This window comes from Nomascus leucogenys, chromosome 13 (assembly GCF_006542625.1).
Source record: "Nomascus leucogenys isolate Asia chromosome 13, Asia_NLE_v1, whole genome shotgun sequence".
Classification (NCBI taxonomy): Eukaryota; Metazoa; Chordata; class Mammalia; order Primates; family Hylobatidae; genus Nomascus; species Nomascus leucogenys.
In genome coordinates this window covers 74,523,178-74,542,837 of record NC_044393.1, presented here as the reverse complement: position 1 = coordinate 74,542,837, position 19,660 = coordinate 74,523,178, and positions in this window count along the sequence as shown.

Below are 19,660 nucleotides of genomic sequence, written 5' to 3'. Positions count from 1 at the left end.
TGGATCATCCATCATTACTGTACACCATTTGCTTCTATTCATTCCTGTGGATATCCCAGCATATACTATACAACTTTAATTACATACTAATTTCTTATGGCTGCCATTACAAAATGCCACAGACTGAATGGCTTGACAATAGAAATTAACTTTCTCACAATTCTGGTGGCTTGAAGTCTAAGATCAAGATGTTAAAAGGAGGGTGGCTGAGGCAGAGCAAGAGGGTGGAATAGATGGCTCCTTGTTACCCCCTACCCCACCAGGACAACAATTGAACCACTATCTACAAGAAAAAAAAAAAAAAAAAAAAAACCTTTATTAGAACCGAAAACAGGTGATCCCTTTTAATACTGGTTTTATTTTCATATCACTGAAAGAAGCACTGAAGAGATAGAAAACACGGAGCTGAATCACTGATGCCGCCCCTCCCCTGCCCCTGGCAGCAGCTGCCTGGTGCAGAGAGCATCTTTGGGTACTGGGGGAGGGAGAACACAGCCACTGGAGGCATTGAACTCAGTGCTGTCCTGTTAGAGCTGAAAGAAAAACCAAAGTAAACTCAGCCGACACCCGTCCGTGGAAGGAACATTTAAACCAGCCTTAGCCATAGGGGTATTGCTGATCCCAACAGTCAGAACTTGAATTCTGGAAACCTCACCACCAAGGGCTAACCTGCCCTGGGTCTCTCAGCAAACCTGAAAGGCAGTCTAGGCCCTAAGGACTGCAACTCTTAGGCGAGTCCTAGTGCTAACCTGGGCCCAGAGACAGTAGACTGGAGAGGTGTATAACCCACCAAGACACTAGTTGGGGTAGCTAAGGGAGTACTGGTATCATCCCTCTTCTAATCCAGGCTGCACAGCCCCCAGATCCAAAAGAGATCCCTTCTTCATCCATTTAAGGAGAGAAGACGGAGGAGTGGGAAAGGCTTTGTCTTGCATCTAGGATACCAGCTCAGCCACAGCAGGACAGGGCACTGGTGAGAGTTGTGAGGCTACTGTTCTGGCCCTAGCTCCTGGACAACATTTCTAGATACAGCATGGCCCAAAGTAAACCTACTGCCTTAAAGGGAACGTCCTAGTCCTGGCAGCATTCATCAGCTGCTAACTGAAGAGCCCTTGGGTCCTGAAAAACCAGCAGTAATACCCTGGTACTACCTCAAGGGCCTTGGATGAGCCTCTGAGACTTGCTGGCTTCAGGTACCAGCATGGCCATAGTGAGTAGAGTGCCAAGTGGGCTCTTGGGGTCCCTGATTCCAGGACTTAACCCTTGAATGGCATTTCTGGACCTGCCCTGCACCAGAGGAGAGCACACTGACCCAAATGGTTAATACTAGGCAAGGCAGCATTCACCTTCAGCTGACTTAAGAGCCGTAGGTGTCAGAGGCCTTTGAACAAGAGCAATTTTATCTTAAATAGGAGCTGGTTAAATGAGGCTGAAACCTACTGGGCTGCATTCCCAGATGGTTAAGGCATTCTAAGTCACAGCAGGACATAGGAGGTCAGCACAAAATACAGGTCATAAAGACCTTGCTGGTAAAACAGGTTGCAGTAAAGAAGTCAGCCAAAACCCACCAAAACCAAAATGGCGATGAGAGTAACCTCTGGTAGGCCTCTCTGCTACACTCCTGCCAGTGCCATGACAGTTCACAAATGACATGGCAATGTCAGAAAGTGACTCCTTATGGTCTAAAAAAGAGAGACATGAATAATCCACCCCTTATTTAGCATTATTAAGAAATAACCATAAAAATGGGCAGCCAGCAGCCCTTGGGGCTGCTTTGTCTATGGAATAAACCATTCTTTTATTCCTTTATTTTCTTAATAAACTTCCTTTCACTGGTTTCACCACCTGCTGATTATAGAGCCCCAGGGCCTTCAGCAAACATAGGCAGTGACAGGGAGTGGTAATGGCATGGGCATGCCGTGGGCAAGACCCCAGTTATCATCTGGTTTCAGGTCTGACTCAGCACGATAATAGTGGTGATGGCCTCAGAGGTGCCTGTGTAACTACACCCCCAGCTTTAGGTGGTTCAGAACAGAGAGAGAGACAGACTCCATTTTTGGGGGAGATAGTAAGGGAAGAAAACAAGAGTCTCTGTTTGGTATCGAGAAAATTCTCCTGAATCTTTTCCAAGACCTTCAAGTAAGTACTTCTATGAGTCTGCAAAAACCACAGCATTATTTGTCTTACGGTGTCCCCTAAAGTAGACACACCTTAGATCACAACATCCAAAGTTTTTTGAAATATCTGGAAATCATTCTCCAGAAGGATGGGTACAAAGAAACCTAAACATTGAAGACTACCATAAATACCTAACCCTTCAATGCCCAGACATCAACAAACATCGATTACCATCAACACCACCTAGGAAAAGTGACCTCTCCAGATGAACCAAATAAAGCACCAGGGATCAGTCCTGGAGAAGCAGAGATATGTAACCTTTCAGATAGAAATTTCAAAATAGCTGGGTAGAGGAACCTGAAAGTAATATGAGATAACGCACAGAAGCAATTCTCAATTCTGACAGTTAAATTTAATAAATAGATTGAAATAATTAAAAGAATCATGCAGAATTTCTGAAGCAGAAAAGTGCAATTGTATAACATACAGAAGAATGTATCCGAGTCATTTAATAGCAGAATCGATCAAGCAGAAGAAAGAAGTAGTGAGCTTGAAGACAGGCTATTTGAAAATACACAGCCAGAGGAGACAAAAGAAAAAAATAAACAATGAAGCTTGCATACAGGAACTAGAAAATAGCCTCAAAAGAGCAAATCTAAGAGTTACTGACCTCAAAGAGGAGGTGAAGAATGAGATAGGGGTAGAAAATTTATTCAAAGAGATAATAACAGAGAACTTCTCAAACATAGAGAAAAATATCAGTATCTGAGTACATGAAGGTTCAAGAACACCAAGCAGACTTAACTGAAAGAAGACTACCTCAAGGCGTTTAATAATCAAATTCCCAAACATCAAAGATAAAGAAAGGATCCTAAAAGCAACAACAGAAAAGAAATGAAGAAAATACAATGGAGTTCTAACACATCTGGCAGCAGACTTTTCAGTGGAAGCCTTTCAGGCCAGAAGAAAGTGAAATGACATATTTAAAGTGCTGAAGGAAAAAAAAATTACCCTAGAAGAGTATACACAGGAAAAGTATATTTCAAACATGAAGGAGAATTAAAGACATTCTCAGACAAACAAGAGCTAAAAGATTTCATCAACAAGCGACCTCTTGTACGAGAAATGCTAGAGTACCTCAATTAGAAAGAAAAGGTTGTTAATGAGCAATAAGCAATCATCTGAAGGTATAAAATTTACTGGGAATAGTAAATAAACAGAAAACTGTGTAAACTACTCTTATCCTAAGTAGAAAGACAAAATGATAAACCAATCAAAACTAATTACAACAACTTTTCAAGACATATGTAGTGCAATAAGATATAAATACAAACAGGAAAGTTAAAAAGCAGGGCAGCAAAGTCAAGGTGTAGAGTTTTTATTGGTTTTCTTTTTGCTTGTTTGTTTGTATGTTTGTTTATACAAACAGTGTTAAGTTTTTATCAGGTTAAAATAATGAGTTTTAAGATGGTATTTGCAAGCCTCATGGTAGCCTCAAACAAAAAAAAAATCTACAATAGATACACAAATAATAAAATGCAAGAAACCAAATTATATCACAAAACAAGTCTTAAAACGATAAAAAAATTGAAATAATATGAAGCATCTTTTCCAACCACAATGGAATAAAAGTAAAAATTAAAATCAAAAGAAATGTTGGAAACTAGACAAATACATGGAAATTTAAATTTATGCCCCTGGATGACCAGTGGGTCAATAAATAAATAAAGAAGGAAACTAAAAAAAATCTTGAAACAAATGATAATGGAAACAAAACTAGCCAAAACCTATGAGATATAGCAAAAATAGTAGTAAGAGGGAAGTTTATGGTTTTAAGTGCCTACATCAAATGAGAGAAAAAACTTCAAATAAACAATCTAATAATGCATTTTAAAGAATTAGAAAAATGAGAGTAAACCAAGCCCAAAATTAGCAGAAAAAAAAGAAATAAAAAAGATCAGAGAGGAAATAAATGAAATAGAAATGAAGGAAATAATACAAAAGATCAATAAAATGAAAAAAGTTGTTTTTTTTTTTTTGGAAAAGTTAAACAAAATTGACAAACCTTTAGCCAGACCAAGGAAAAAAAAAGAGAAGATCCAAATAAAATCAGAAATGAAAAAAGGAGACATAACAACTGATACTGCCAAAATGTAAAGTATCATTAGTGTCTACTATGAGCAACTATATGTAAATAAATTGGAAAATCTAGAACAAATGAATAAATGCTTAGGCATATACAACCACCAAATTTAACCATGGAGAAATCTAAATCCTCAAAAGACCAACAACAAGTAATGAGATAAAAATCATAATAAAAATTCTCCCAGCAAAGAAAAGACTGGGATCTGATGGCTTCCCTGCTAAATTCTACCAAACATTTAAAGAAGAACTAATACCATCCTACTCAAACAAGTACGAAAAACAGAGGAGAGTGAAGTATTTCCAAACTCATTTTATGAGGCCAATATTACCCTGATACCAAAATGAGACAAAGGCACCTTCAGAAAAGAAAACTACAGGCCAATACATCTCATGAATATTGATGCAAAAGTCCTCAACAAAGTACTAGCAAACTAAATTCAGTAACACATTAGAAAGATCATTCATCATGACCAAGTGAAATTTATCGCTGGGATTCAAGGGTGGTTCAACATACACAAACCAATCCATGCGATACATCATATCAACAGAATAAAGGCTAAAAACAATATGATCTTTTCAATTGACACTGAAAAAGCATTTGATAAAATTCAACTTCTTTCATGATTAAAAAAATGCAAAAAGCTGGGTATAGAAGGAACATACCTCAACGTAATGAAAGTCAGATATGACAGAGAGACAGCTATTACTATACCAGATGGGAAAAACTGAAAACCTTTCATCTAAGATGTGGAACACAACAAGGATGCCCACTGTCACTACTGTTATTCAACATAGTACTGGAAGTCCTAGCTAAAGCAACCAGAGAAGAGAAAGAAATAAAGGAAATCAACATTGAAATGGAAGAAGTCAAATTATCCTTGTTTGCAAATGATACAATCTTGTATTTGGAATAACCTAATGACTCCACAAGAAAACTAATAGAACTGATCAACAAATTCAGTAGCGTTTCTATATGCCAACAGTTAACAATCTGAAAAAGAAATCAAGAAAATAATCTTATTTACAATATCCACAAATAAAATTAAATAGCTAGGAATTAACTCAGCCAAAAAAGTGAAAGATCTCTATAATAAAGACTATAAAACGCTGATGAAAGAAATTAAAGAGGATACCAAAAAAATAGGAAAATAGTCCATGTTCATGGATTGAAATAATCAATATTGTTTAAATGTCCATACTAGCCAAAGTAACCTACAGATTGAATACAATCATTATCAAAATACCAATAAAATTCTTCACAGAACTAGAAAAAGCAATTCTAAAATTTATATGAAACCACAAAAGACCCAGAATAGCCAAAGCTATCCTAAACAAGAGGATCAAAACTGGAGAAATCATATTATCTGACTTTAAATTATACTACAGAGATAATATAATTTGGCTGTGTCCCCACTCAAAATCTCATCTTAAGTTGTGATCCCCATAATCCCCATGTGTCAAGGGAGAGAGGAGATGGAGGTAACTGAATCATGGGGGTAGTTTCCCCTATGTTGTTCTTGTGATAGTGAGTAGGTTCTTATGAGATCTGATGGTTTTATAAGTGTTGGTAGTTCAGCCTATGGTCATTCTCTCTCCTGCCACCTTGTGAAGAAGGTGCCTGCTTTCCCTTCACCTTCTGCCATGATTATGAGTTACCTGAGGCCTTCCCAGCCATGTGGAACTATGAATCAATTAAAGCTATTTCCTTTGTAAATTACAGTCTCAGGTATTTGCTTGTAGCAATGTGAGAAGGACTAATACAAGAGATACAGCAACCAAAACATCATGCTACTGGCATAGAAACTGATAAACAGACGAATAGAGCAGAATAGAGAATGCAGAAAAAAATCCACATACCTATAGTGAACTTATTTTTGACAAAGGTGCCAAGAACCTACACTGGGGAAAAGAGAGTCTCATCAACAAATGGTGCTGGGAAAACTGGATATTTATATGAAGTAGAATGAAACTAGACTCCTACCTCTTACCATATATAAAGATCAAATCAAAATTGATTAAAGACTTAAATTGAAGACCTCAAACTATGAAACTACTATAAGAAAACATTGGGAAAAATCAACAGGACATTTGTCTGGGCAAAAATGTCTTGAGCAATATTCCACGAGCTCAGGCAACCAAAGCAAAAAAGAACAAGCTGGATGACATCAAATTAAAAAGCTTCTGGACAGAAAAGGATACAATCAACAAAGTGAAGAGACAACCCACAGAAGGGGAGAAAATATTTGCAAACTACCCATCAGACAAGAGAGTAATAAACCAGAACATATAAGGAGCTCAAATGACTCTACAGAAAATAAAATTTAACAATATGATCAAAAAATGGGCAAAATATTTGAGTAGACATTCTCAAAAGAAGACATACACTTGGCAAACAGGCTTCTGAAAAGGTGCTCAACACCGTAGATCATCAGAGAAATGCAAATCAAAACTACAATGAAATATCATTTCATCCCAGTGAAAATGGCTTATATTCAAAAGACAGGCAATAACAAATGTTGGTGAGGATGTGGAGTAAAAGGAACTCTAGTACACTGTTGATGTGAAGGTTAATTAGTACAACCACTATGGAAAACATTTTGGAGGTTCCTCAACAAACTGAAATTAGAGCTATCATATGATCCTGCAATCCCACTAGAGGGTATGGACCCCAAAGAAACAAAATCCTATTGAAGAGATAGCTGCACTTCCATGTTTGTTGCAACACTGCTCACAGTAGCTAAGATTTGGAAGTGAGCTAGTTGTTAATTAACAGCCAAATGGATAAAGAAAATGTGGTACATATATACAATGGAGTACTATCCAGCCATAAACAAGAATGAGAGCCAGTCATTTGCAACAAAATGGATGAAACGTGAGATCATTATGTTAAGTGAAACAGGGCAGACTCAGAAAGACAAATTTCACATGTTCTCACTTATTTGTGGGATCTAAAAATCAAAACAATTGAACGCATGGAGACAAAGAACAGAAGGATAGTTACCAGAGGCTGGGACGGGTAGTGGGAGTTTGCAGGGGAGATGGGGAAGGGTAATTGGTATAAAAAATAGTGAGAAAGAATGAATAAGACCTAGAGAGCACAGCAGTGTGACTATAGTCAACAGTAATTGTATATTTTTAAATAACTAAAAGAATGTAATTAGATTGTTTATGACTCAAAGGATAAATGTTTGAGGGGATGCATGCTCTATTTTCCATTATGGGATTATTTCACATTGCATGACTCTATCAAAATATTTCATGTACCCCCATAAACATATACACCCACTATGTACCCCAAAAATAAAAATAAAAATAAAGTCGTAAAATAAAAAGATGTTAGAAGGGTTGGTTTCTTCTGAGACATCATTCCTTGGCTTGCAGATGGTTGTCTTCTCCCTGTGTCTTCACCTAGTCTTTCCTCTATGTGTGTGTGTGTGTGTGTTTTTTGTGTGTGTGTGTTTGTGTGTGTGTGTGTCCTAATCTTCTCTTGTAAGGAATGCAGTCTTCTTGGATTATAGTCTACTCTAATGACTTTATTTTAATTTAATTACCGTTTGTAAACTCTAGTCTCCAAGAACAGTCACACTCTGAGGTATTGTGGCTTAGGACTTCAACATATAGACACAACTGACCTCATAACAAGTAATATGTGAACTCTTTGTAAAGTACTAAACTTTATAAACTTAAATTATTATAAATACTCACTGTCCTTTGTTTATCCCTATTTTTAAGGAATATGTCAAAATTGCAAATACTATTATTTTCCAAAGTATGTATTTGTTTTTATACCAACATAACAAAGAGGGAAAAGAGAATCAATATGTACTCAAAGCTGAAATACATGAGAGTAAAAGAGAGAGCTCAGGACTTGTCTCACAGAGTTTCATAGTTCCCCCCCAAAAGAAACTGCTCTGCTACTCTCTTTGTCAATAATACGGTGCGTCCTGTGTTAACAGTTCCATCTAGCAAGCTATTTATTTCTCTTTAAGTGCATATTAAGAATTATAAGATTTGTAGAAAAACTAACACTTGAAAACCAACACATTGTTAAAATTAAAGAAATATGGAAGTATTTAATTTTTTTTTTTTTTTTTTTGAGACGGAGTCTCGCTCTGTCGCCCAGGCTGGAGTGCAGTGGTGCGATCTCAGCTCACTGCAAGCTCTGCCTCCTGGGTTCACGCCATTCTCCTGCCTCAGCCTCCTGAGTAGCTGGGACTACAGGCGCCCGCCACAAAGCCCGGCTAATTTTTTTTGTATTTTTAGTAGAGACGTGGTTTCACTGTGTTCTCCAGGATGGTCTCGATCTCCTGACATCGTGATCCGCCCACCTCGGCCTCCCAAAGTGCTGGGATTACAGGCGTGAGCCACTGTGCCTGGCCAAGAAGTATTTAATTTCTAATAGTCTTAGTTTTTATTATTCTTTAAAGACTATTAATAATTTTAGAAACTTTACTTTTTTCCGAAGTAATCATGTTATGCTAACAAAAAATCCCTCTTTAAAAAATCTATGCTCTAAAGTTAAATTCTGTAGTATGCAGTGGAGAAGGGGCTTCATTTTCAGAATAATTCAAATAAATTAGACTATAACCTCCATATTTCATGACTATATGATGCTTTAGAACTTTTATTTCTTTCAAGAGTCTTACCTAACTTAAAGATAGACAGGAAGCAAATATTCTTATCTATGTTTTGCAGGTAGGTCAACTAAGCTATTGAGAGTTTCTTGAGTAGCCTAAAGTAACAGAAGGAATATCTGAAATCCTCTGTGCCTTTGGAATTGAAACCCTTAATTTTTTGCCTCTGCTCCTCCCTCATACCAGCAAAACTTTCTTTTCTTTGCCAAATTGCTTCCAGGTGTATTACACTATGGAACAGTATGAAAGCAGCTTAATGCAATAGCTCCAGTTTTACAAGAAATTAAAAAATCACCATGGGTTGTGTTTGAACCCTATTAGCTGAGGATCAGAGATATGGTTTTGCTATCTTCACATACCCCATGCCATCAGAACTTCCTGAACGAATTTCCATTCATAATATTTTATAACATCTTTTTGGAGGCCTTTGATATTTGAGTAAATATGTTAGCACACTATCAACAAAGTATTAGTCTAATAGGCATGATATCGGTTTAATTTAAGGAGATTAAGAAGGCATCAGAAACACTGCTCTATTGAAGTCAACTTTAAATCCCCAAAATGGTTCAATATACATGCATATGCCTGAAAACAATTTGTTATGAATTTAGTGCAAAGTAGCAAGCAAAACATTTGGATAGATGATTTATATGCCCATATCTTATAATTTCATTGCTCTTTGGTATGAATGTTAATGATGCACTAGTTTCACCCCAGTGAATAATGGTTTTGTGAAGTAACATGATAAACTATTAAAATAATTGAGATACTGGACAATGGAGGATAGCTGGGCATTACCAACAATTGAGTTGAACCAATATGACCTTTTGTGATAGACGCATGCCAAAGTGCCTTGGTTAATTTCTGTCAAAATATATTTATAGTCCATTCAATAATTAAAATAGTAACCACATATAGGAACAAGATTACTCCCAATTACTTTCAGTAATAAGAGCCTAAGGAAAGTGAACTCAATAGAAAGAACTGATAATATCGGAATAATAAATACATTATTTTTATTCTTGTTTTCAACGCTGCTGGTTAACATTGTCCTTTAAAGTTAGCTTTAAAGTTACACTGTTCTGTTTTCACTTGCAAGGTAGATATCTATTCATATTCAATCAAGCTTGATACAGTTTTATTCTTTTGCACTAACCTTTTTGCTAAATTAAGTCGGGGACAAAATAGAAAAGGAAAAACCAAAGTTATAAATATAGAGTCAGTACTAAAAATAAGACATATAGGCAAAGTAGACACTGAGATCCACATGGAATAGGACAAATAGTTCACATAGTTCTAGAAAACAAAGATTCAAAAACTAAGATTTATTAATCAGTGGAATGTAGCATAGTATATTTAAATTTCTCTGGTTTATTGTTCAATAAATATTTAAAGGTATTATATATTGACCTATAGATTTGAAGAAATCATGAATACCAATCTAATTTCCACCCCACCCACAGTCTTATATTTTTCCGTTTAACCAAATTGTCTCATTTGCTTGTTATGATGACCAACAAATGTATGTCTACAACAGATTTGCATGACTTGAAACACAAATGTAAGTTACAAACCATTATTTGTATTTTAATCGAAATTGTCTTATGGACTTCCAGCTTTGGCTTAAGATATAGAAAAGCTGAACAGAGTGTTGCTGATTAACTACAATGAAAAGTCATAATAAAAGTCAAATAACACTAACATAACTATTGTTGAACATATCTGAGAGCTGAGGTCATAGAGAAACTAACTACTTGAACTCCAACGGAAGACAAGAACCATCAAAGAGCAATAGAACACAAGCACTGCTTTACCTAGGGCAGGGTCAAGGAGAAAACAGAGCCAATTTACAAGTGTTTAATATGAAATCAACTAAAATTATGAACAAATTGCTCAAAGATAAGAGTGGGCTAAGGAGAAACATAAAACCCTTGAGACAGGAAGCCCCTGGAGGTTTCACACCAATTCACAAGCTCTTATCCAAGGTTAGAACAACAAAACCCATTGAACTGAAAGTACCCATAAAGATGCATTCTTGTTGAGGGAAGGATAAAAGGATAAAACCCTCACACAAGAAGATTTTTTCACCAGGCACAGTGGCTCACACCTGTAATCCCAGCACTTTGGGAGGCCGAGGCGGGCAGATCACGAGGTCAAGAGATTGAGACCATCTTGGCCAACATGGTGAAACCCTGTCTCTACTAAAAATACAAAAATTAGCAGGGCGTGTTGGCAGGCACCTGTAGTCCCAGCTACTCGGGAGGCTGAGGCAGGAGAATTGCTTGAACCTGGGAGGCAGAGGTTGCAGTGAGCTGAGATTGTGCCACTGCACTCCAGCCTGGAGACAGAGCAAGACTCCATCTCAAAAAACAAAAAGATTTTTTGTCTCCCTGGGAAGAAGAGAAAAGTAATCATGGGCAGATATCATTGAAGAACACCTACTATATAGGGAGGTGCAGAATTATGAGGGAAACACCCGTGTCTAGACAAAGAGATACAGGATCTGCTTAATATTAAGTTAATTAAGCAGCCAAAAAACACATGAAAAAATGCTCATCATCACTGGCCATCAGAGAAATGCAAATCAAAACCACAATGAGATACCATCTCACACCAGTTAGAATGGCCATCATTAAAAAGTCAGGAAACAACAGGTGCTGGAGAGGATGTGGAGAAATAGGAACACTTTTACACTGTTGGTGGGACTGTAAACTAGTTCAACCATTGTGGAAGTCAGTGTGGCAATTCCTCAGGGATCTAGAACTAGAAATACCATTTGACCCAGCCATCCCATTACTGGGTATATACCCAAAGGACTATAAATCATGCTGCTAGAAAGACACATGCACACATATGTTTATTGCGGCACTATTCACAATAGCAAAGACTTGGAACCAACCCAAATGTCCATCAACGATAGACTGGATTAAGAAAATGTGGCACATACACACCATAGAATACTATGCAGCCATAAAAAATGATGAGTTCATGTCCTTTGTAGGGACATGGATGAAACTAGAAACCATCATTCTCAGTAAACTATCGCAAGGACAAAAAACCAAACACTGCATGTTCTCACTCATAGGTGGGAATTGAACAATGAGAACACATGGACACAGGAAGGGGAACATCACACTCTGGGGACTGTTGTGGGGTAGGGGGAGGGGGGTGGGAGAGCATTCGGAGATATACCTAATGCTAAATGAGGAGTTAATGGGTGCAGCACACCAACATGGCACATGGATACATATGTAACAAACCTGCACATTGTGCACATGTACCCTAAAACTTAAAGTATAATAATAATAATAATAATAATTAATAAATAAATAATTTAATTAAGAATAAGAGAAACTAGATTGAGAGTGGTGGCTCACGCCTGTAATCCCAGCATTTTGGGAGGCCAAGGCAGTTGGATCACCTGAGGTCAGGAGTTTGAGACCAGCCTGGCCAACATGTCAAAATCCTGTCTCTACTAAAAACACAAAGATTAGCCGGGCATGGTGATGGGTGCCTGTAATCCCAACAACTTGGGACGCTGAGGCAGGGAGAATCGCTTGAACCCTGGAGGGGTTGCAGTGAGCACGCCACTATACTCCTACCTGGGCGACAGAGGGAGACTCTATCTCAAAAAAAAAAAAAAAAAAAAAAGAAAAGAATAAGAGAAACTGACCTTAGCACTAAGTGGTTAAAGCAACAGCAATCTAGGGAGAGGCCTTTTCTGAGGAGCCAAGCAAAGGAAAGGCTTTCAGCAAAGGAAGCATACATGTCAGTCTCCGACCAAGTACAAGATAACACCAGAGGAATTTACAGCTAATGATGCATTAAAGGTAACAGTAGCAAAAGCAAAATATATTGAGATTAACTGATGATTATATTGAGTCAAACCCCACTATGGTAAAAGCCCACTGGAAATAGAAGCACACCAATTTCCATACACAAATAATATTTGCCTCAGTCTAAGTTTCTGTACAAGGTATCACAGTTTCAACCAATGGTTATGAGATGCAAAATTAGGCCAGGCGCTGTGGCTCACGCTTGTAATCCCAGCATTTTGGGAGGCCGAGGTGGGCGGATCATGAGGTCGGGAGATTGAGACCACGATGAAACCCCGTCTCTACTAAAAATACAAAAAATTAGCTGGGCGTGGTGGCGGGCACCTGTAGTCCCAGCTACTCAGAGAGGCTGAGGCAGGAGAATGGAGTGAACCCGGGAGGCGGAGCTTGCAGTGAGCCGAGATTGTGCCACTGCACTCCAGCCTGGGCGACAGAGCAAGACTCCGTCTCAAAAAAAAAAAAAAAAAAAAAAAAAAAAGCAAAAGTAAATAACCTATATCTTAAAAAATATTATAATCAACTAGAACCCAAAGTGATCATTTGTTGAAACTATCAGACAGACATTTAAAATTACAATGATTAATATGAGAAAGACTCCAGGGGAAAAGGTGATGGCGTGCATTAAAGATAGAGAATTTCAGTAGAAATATGAATTCTATAAGAAACAGTGAAATTGAAATACCAGGAAAAAATGATAAGAAAGATGAAGAATGCCTCTCAAGTTCATCAGTAGATTCAGCACAGCTGAGGAAAGAGTATGTAAATTTCAAGATAGATCTATATAATAGAACACTAGATTCTGCAGGTAAGTGAGATACTGCATTTTCTTTCTGTGTTTGGATTATTTCACTTTGCATAATGTCATCCAAGTTCATCCACATCATCTCAACTACAGAATTTTCTTCTTTTAAAAGGCTGAGTAGTTTTCCATTGTGTACATCTATATATATATACCAACAATAATGTCACTCATAAAAGTAGATAGTAGAATGATGAATACAGAGGCTGGGGTTGGGTGGGGAAAGGAAGGGAGTGGGGAGATACCTGTCAAATAATACTTATTTTCAATTAGGCAGGAAGAATAATTTTGTGATCTATTGCACAGTACAGTGATTATAGTCAATAATAATAATGTGTTGTACATTTCAAAATAAATTCCAAATGTCTCACTAGAAAAAAAAATAAGTGAGATGATGGATATGTCAATTAGCCTGATTTAATGATTCCACATTGTGAGCATATGTCAAAACAACACATAGCACCTCATAAGTATATACAATGATTTTTTCCTAAAATATTATTAATAAAATTAAATGCAAAAATATAAAATACATAAGCAAATAAAAGAAGTACTCCTTTGCCAACAGTTTTCTGTGGTTCTTAGCTACTCCTTTTGGGAGATTCTTCTTTTACTAAAAGAAAAACGTTCTTATGGGAGATTAGCAGCAGGATTCTATGTTTTTTTCTTGCCCAAGTATGCTTGTAGGTCCAAGGATCAATTCAAGTCTCCAACAGCCAGTCTATTTTAATCCAGAATATTGGCTCTTTTAAGAGAGAATTTCTCTCAGAAACATGGCTGTTTCTATATCTATTTGATTCCAGTTTGCTCTATGAGCAAATAGTTTCACACACAATGATTTTTGAAAACTGCCTCTCACTATAGAAATATTTCAGGTAACTTGAGCTTATCAGGCTCCCTTGAAGGTAAAAGCTAGCATTTTCTTTTTCTTGAGAAAACTTGTTTTTCTGGAAGAGGAAAACTTCATTCACTTAGTCATTTTAACAAGAATTTTGAAAGCAATGCCATAGGTTATTTTTGGCATTGAAGCTAAATTTTCATTATGCTTTCTTACTAAAATTACTTATGAATTTTATTTTTGACTGAGAAAGTATGAGGAATAGTTGCATCTTACAATTCTGAATGTCTGTTTGCTCTCTATTTCCATTTATTCTCATTTGCGAGCTTGCTAATTCTTATGGAATCTCTCTCTCTCTCTGGTTCTTTGTGTACTATAGTCAATTCAACCAAGCCACATCATAATAACCTGTCTCCTAATAAAACTACAACTCCACAACTTTATAGTACATAATATGTTGTCTAAATATTTGCAGGCTAAAAAGGTGTCAAATGGTTTACCACAGATTAATATGAGTTGCTATTTTGCCATTGTTCTAGCCAACATTAACAGAATATATATATATATTTTAATTAAGATAGTTGCACTTTTATGTGCCAATTTCTATATTAGTCAGCTTGTGCTAAGTTATGCTGTAGTAATAAGTCAAAATATTACAATACAAAAGTCTCACAAAAGTTTATCACTTTCCTACAATGCATTTTTTTGTACAGCAGCTGGTGGTGTGTTTATATTGCTTATAAGTCTTCTAGGTGTTCTGCTTCATATATTTAGTGAATTTATAGATACAGGCTAAAGGAGTATTCCAGATATGCGACATATGATTATGGCAGAAAGAAAAAAGGACTACACAGCAGTGTCTAAAGTTCCCCCTCAAAAGCTCCCTTTGTCACTTTTACTCACACTGAATTGGTCAAATGAGTGAAAGGGCCAGGTGGTTTCAATTAATTAGATAAGGAGGCTACTGGCCTGTTAAGACCATTGGTTTTAATACTGTGATGACTTACCTCTTTCTGTGCCACACTTTCATCTAAATATACATGTTAAAGGCTATAAATATGTTAATAATTAAAAATGAGAAGAGTGTAATGTGACACAATCCTTGACCAAAACCAAATAGATAGCTTTCATCATTTATTCTCAGCAAATGACAAATCATATGATCTTCAATAGGTTTTCAGAACCAGTGTGTGATGTTCCTATGCAGGATGTTCAAATACAATGTTAAACACACACATACACACACACACACACACACACAACCTTAAAGTGTCTGCTTGAACAAAAGAAATCTTTAACATTGTATAGATTACAATACAGCATGTAGCAGGACTTTCTAATACCGAATTAGTTTGTTTGCTAGAACTTGAAGAAATTACTATACTGACATAACCAGAGATTCCATATATTTCTCCATGAACTTGTGTATAAAAATTTATTCTACAGAACATAATAAAATTTGTTTACAAGCATTGGAAGGTAACATGCAGATGAAAATTAAATGTAATTTTTCTTTATCTTAAATGCCAATTTTATCACTCCATTGCCACATTTCTAGAATTTTTAAATATAAACATTTGTCATATGAAAAGTTTCATTTTACATGAAGCAGAAAATATGTGCAAAAATATTAGAAATGGAAATATAAATGAGAAAATCAATCTTACATCTACTTCTGAAAATATTTAGAAAGCATCTTCATGTAGTACTAAAGCTTTTGTTTGTACAATGCTTTAATTAAACAGTATTATCTTCAGCATTTTAATTTTTAAATCTAATGAATAAATCTTTACTCAGGAACAATGAGAAAGAACGGAATCAATTTCATCATCAACATATTTTTACATGTCTAGTTAAATGTTGCTTCCTCCTCTAGGTGACTTAGTTAAAAGTGAATGTCCACTTAGTTTTGCAAAGAAGGAGCAGAGTGAGGACATCAACAATACAGAAGTGTTGATGAACTGCTGTGCCTTCAGGGTCATGCTAAACTTTTATAGTTAGCCAATGACAGCTTAAAAAAGATAATTGTTGAGGTAATTAAAATGTGGATAAAATTCTAGGTTATTCTGTTACTTTCATACTATAATAGCAATATTTAGCTTCTGGTTAAAATTTATTTTAATACTTGATCATTCAGTATTTGGCTAAACTGTATATTTGTTGAACCACTGTAAAATTTCAACACGACTCATTGCAGATTTTTAACTGGTATACATACACAGCTAGTTTTGCTCTCAATACCTTTTTTAACCTCCAACTTCTTGTTAAATTGACAAGGGTACTTATGAATAAGTCAGACATATGCCACATCTGCCACTCCCTCACAAAACTGCTGTCCTGTTTCATCCCTTACCACCCTTCTCTTGTCCCTTCCTTCTGTTTTCACGCTGAGCTTCTTGCACTTGGTGTAAAATGTGCTGCTCCTAGAGCTTTTGTGCTAAAATATTCCTTCTGGCCAGAATACAACTGACATCCCCAGATATTTGCTTGGCTTTGTGCCTCACCTGTGTCAATCAAATTTCACTTTCTAAATGAGATTGACTCTGACATTCTATTTAAAACAAAAACTCTGGCCCCAAGCTCTTCCGATTCCCTCAATACTCGTCTTCATTCTTCATTTTTGTATTGCATTTATCACCTACGAAGATGCCGTATCTTTTACACATGTATTGTGTTTATTGTATATTCCCTGCTGTCTTCCCCAGTCCCCTCCAAAATAAGTTCTTCAAGGATGGGGACCTTAGTCTGTTGTGTGCCTTATGCTTAGTAGTAGCTTTTCATTAATTTTTTTTTTTCAGAAAAGAGTGAATCAGCTTTAAAATGAGCTTTGAGCACTATTACATATGAAATGGTGATTATTCTACCCATAATTCATGTGGCCTAAAGGGCTTAATTCCCTATAAGCACTTTTAAGCTGCAGGCAGAGCTCCTATAAACATGCCAATAACGTAGATTTTATGAAGAAGAAATTGATGACTAAGGTTGTTCTTCAGCAAAAAGAAGGTGGTAAAAGGATTCTAAGTAGCCAGGTTCTCCTCCTCCCTCCCCTATAACTTAATTAGTTAAATTACAATTTAATTTTAGTTAAATTGTAACTAAAATGTTACAATTTAAGCATGTGATGTAATGGTCATGATTTTTTTTTAAATTTACTTTATCTCAAGGCTTTTTTGTGTGACAATGAGGTCATTATGTGAATTCAATCCACGACTTTCACATTGAGGGAGCAAAACCAAAATGAAAACAAAATAATCTCCCTTTTTTTACATTAGAGTTAAATGATATGAAAAGGATTCCTCTATAGATAACAGCCATGGTACATTGATTTATGCTAACGATAGTACTAAAGTAAAGATGTTTTCAAGATATTATAAAATGACTTATAGGACTTAGTTATCTTTTCTGTGCATATCTCTCATTATAAATTTTGAAATGAGAATTGTAGTTCAGAGAAAAAATATGGGTCCATTTGCAAACCATCCACTTTCAACAATTTTAGATGCTCTTCTCTCTCAATAAAGAAACTTTATTTTGTGACAAATCAACTTAGAAAGGTAGCATCCATTTTTTAAATCATACATCATTTCTGTGTTCCCTAACACACACACACACACACACACACACACACACACACACACAAACCCACATGGGACAGGCACAGTGTCTGCTTTGTTTCTTTCTGTGACACCGGGGCCAGATCACAACCAGCCATTATGTGTTAAATCAGAAACAGGATTAATCCTATGAATTCTAACATCGTTTCTATCTAAGCATAGCAACTTCAAATTAATATTGTTTTCCTGAAATCATTTGTCAATGCTTTATTAAAGAAGTGATACTATGTACATTCTGCTTTTGTAAATCATGAGCTTCATCATTCAGACATATTATTTAACTCTAATTATGCATAAAATCAGGGTAATAGCCACCTCTCAGAACCTTTTCAAGGTTTAAATGAGAAGAATCTGGTAAGGCACCATGTATGCAATAATTACTAGTTAGTATTTAAGTTAATCTGAGTAACTGAATGTAAAGTTTGAGGCAATTTTTTGAGGCTGCATCGTGCAGACTGGAGCATAAAATCTGGGCCAAACTAAAGCATCAGCAGAACTTGACACTGTCTGGCTCAGTGAACTTTTAATTAAATAAAAGCACCCATATGAGCAGACACAGACCAGAATATAGAATACCATCAGTGCTATGCTAACTTGAAGTTGCTATGCTTAGATACAAATGATGTTAGAATTCATAAGATTAATCCTGTTTCTGATTTAACACATAATGGCTGGCTTGCCATTTGGCCTTGGTGGTTGGTGTCACAGAAAAAAACAAAGCAGGCACTGTGCCTGTTGACTCCTTAATGAATTCTCTAGTGACCACCACCCCAAAGACAGCATCCTACCTGCTAGTTTTGCCTATTTTAGAAATGGAATTGTAAAATATGCACTCTTTGATGTCTGATTGCTTTTAATCAACATTGTTCATCATCTAGGATTGATTTTATTTTTTGGGACATGGTGGTAGTTGATTTTTGCCGTAATATATTCCATTTTCTCATTATGCCATATTATATTTTGTCTCACAGTGCTGATTGGAATTTGGACTTTTTTCAGTATGAGTACATTCTGCGTTACTACATGAAATAACTCTTTGAGAAAATACTGTAATGTTATTTTATAGGATGTGCATTTATTCAGGATAAATAGATTATCTGTGTTTTCTGAAGATATTTTATTGTAAACTCTCAAATCTATTCATGAGTGGTCCCGTTGTTTCATATCTTCATCAACCCTTGCCATTCTCTGTCTTTATTTATTTATTTTGAGAGACAGGGTCTCACTCTGTCATCGAGGCTGGAGTGCAGTGGCACGATCATAGCTCTCTGCAATCTTGAGCTGCTTGGCTCAAACGATCCTCCCAACTCAGCCTCCCAAGTAGCTAGGACAACAGTAGTGCTATTTTAAAAAAAAATTGTAGAGACAGCGTCCCTCTATGATGCCTAGGCTGGTCTTGAACTCCTGGGCTCAAGTGTTCCTCCTGCGTGGGCCTCTCACAGCATTGGAATTATAGGCATGAGCCATCACACCCAGCCCTCTGTATTTATTATTTAAGTTATTCTGGTAAGTAGACACTCATCTAGCATCATGGTATTAATTTGTATTTTCTTAATGTTAATGAATTTGAACATTTTGCTATATTCATGTTTGTATATTTTCAAATAGGCTTTTTATTCTAGAACAGTTTTAGATACAGAGAATTATTGCAATGATCGTAAGAGAATACCTGTATA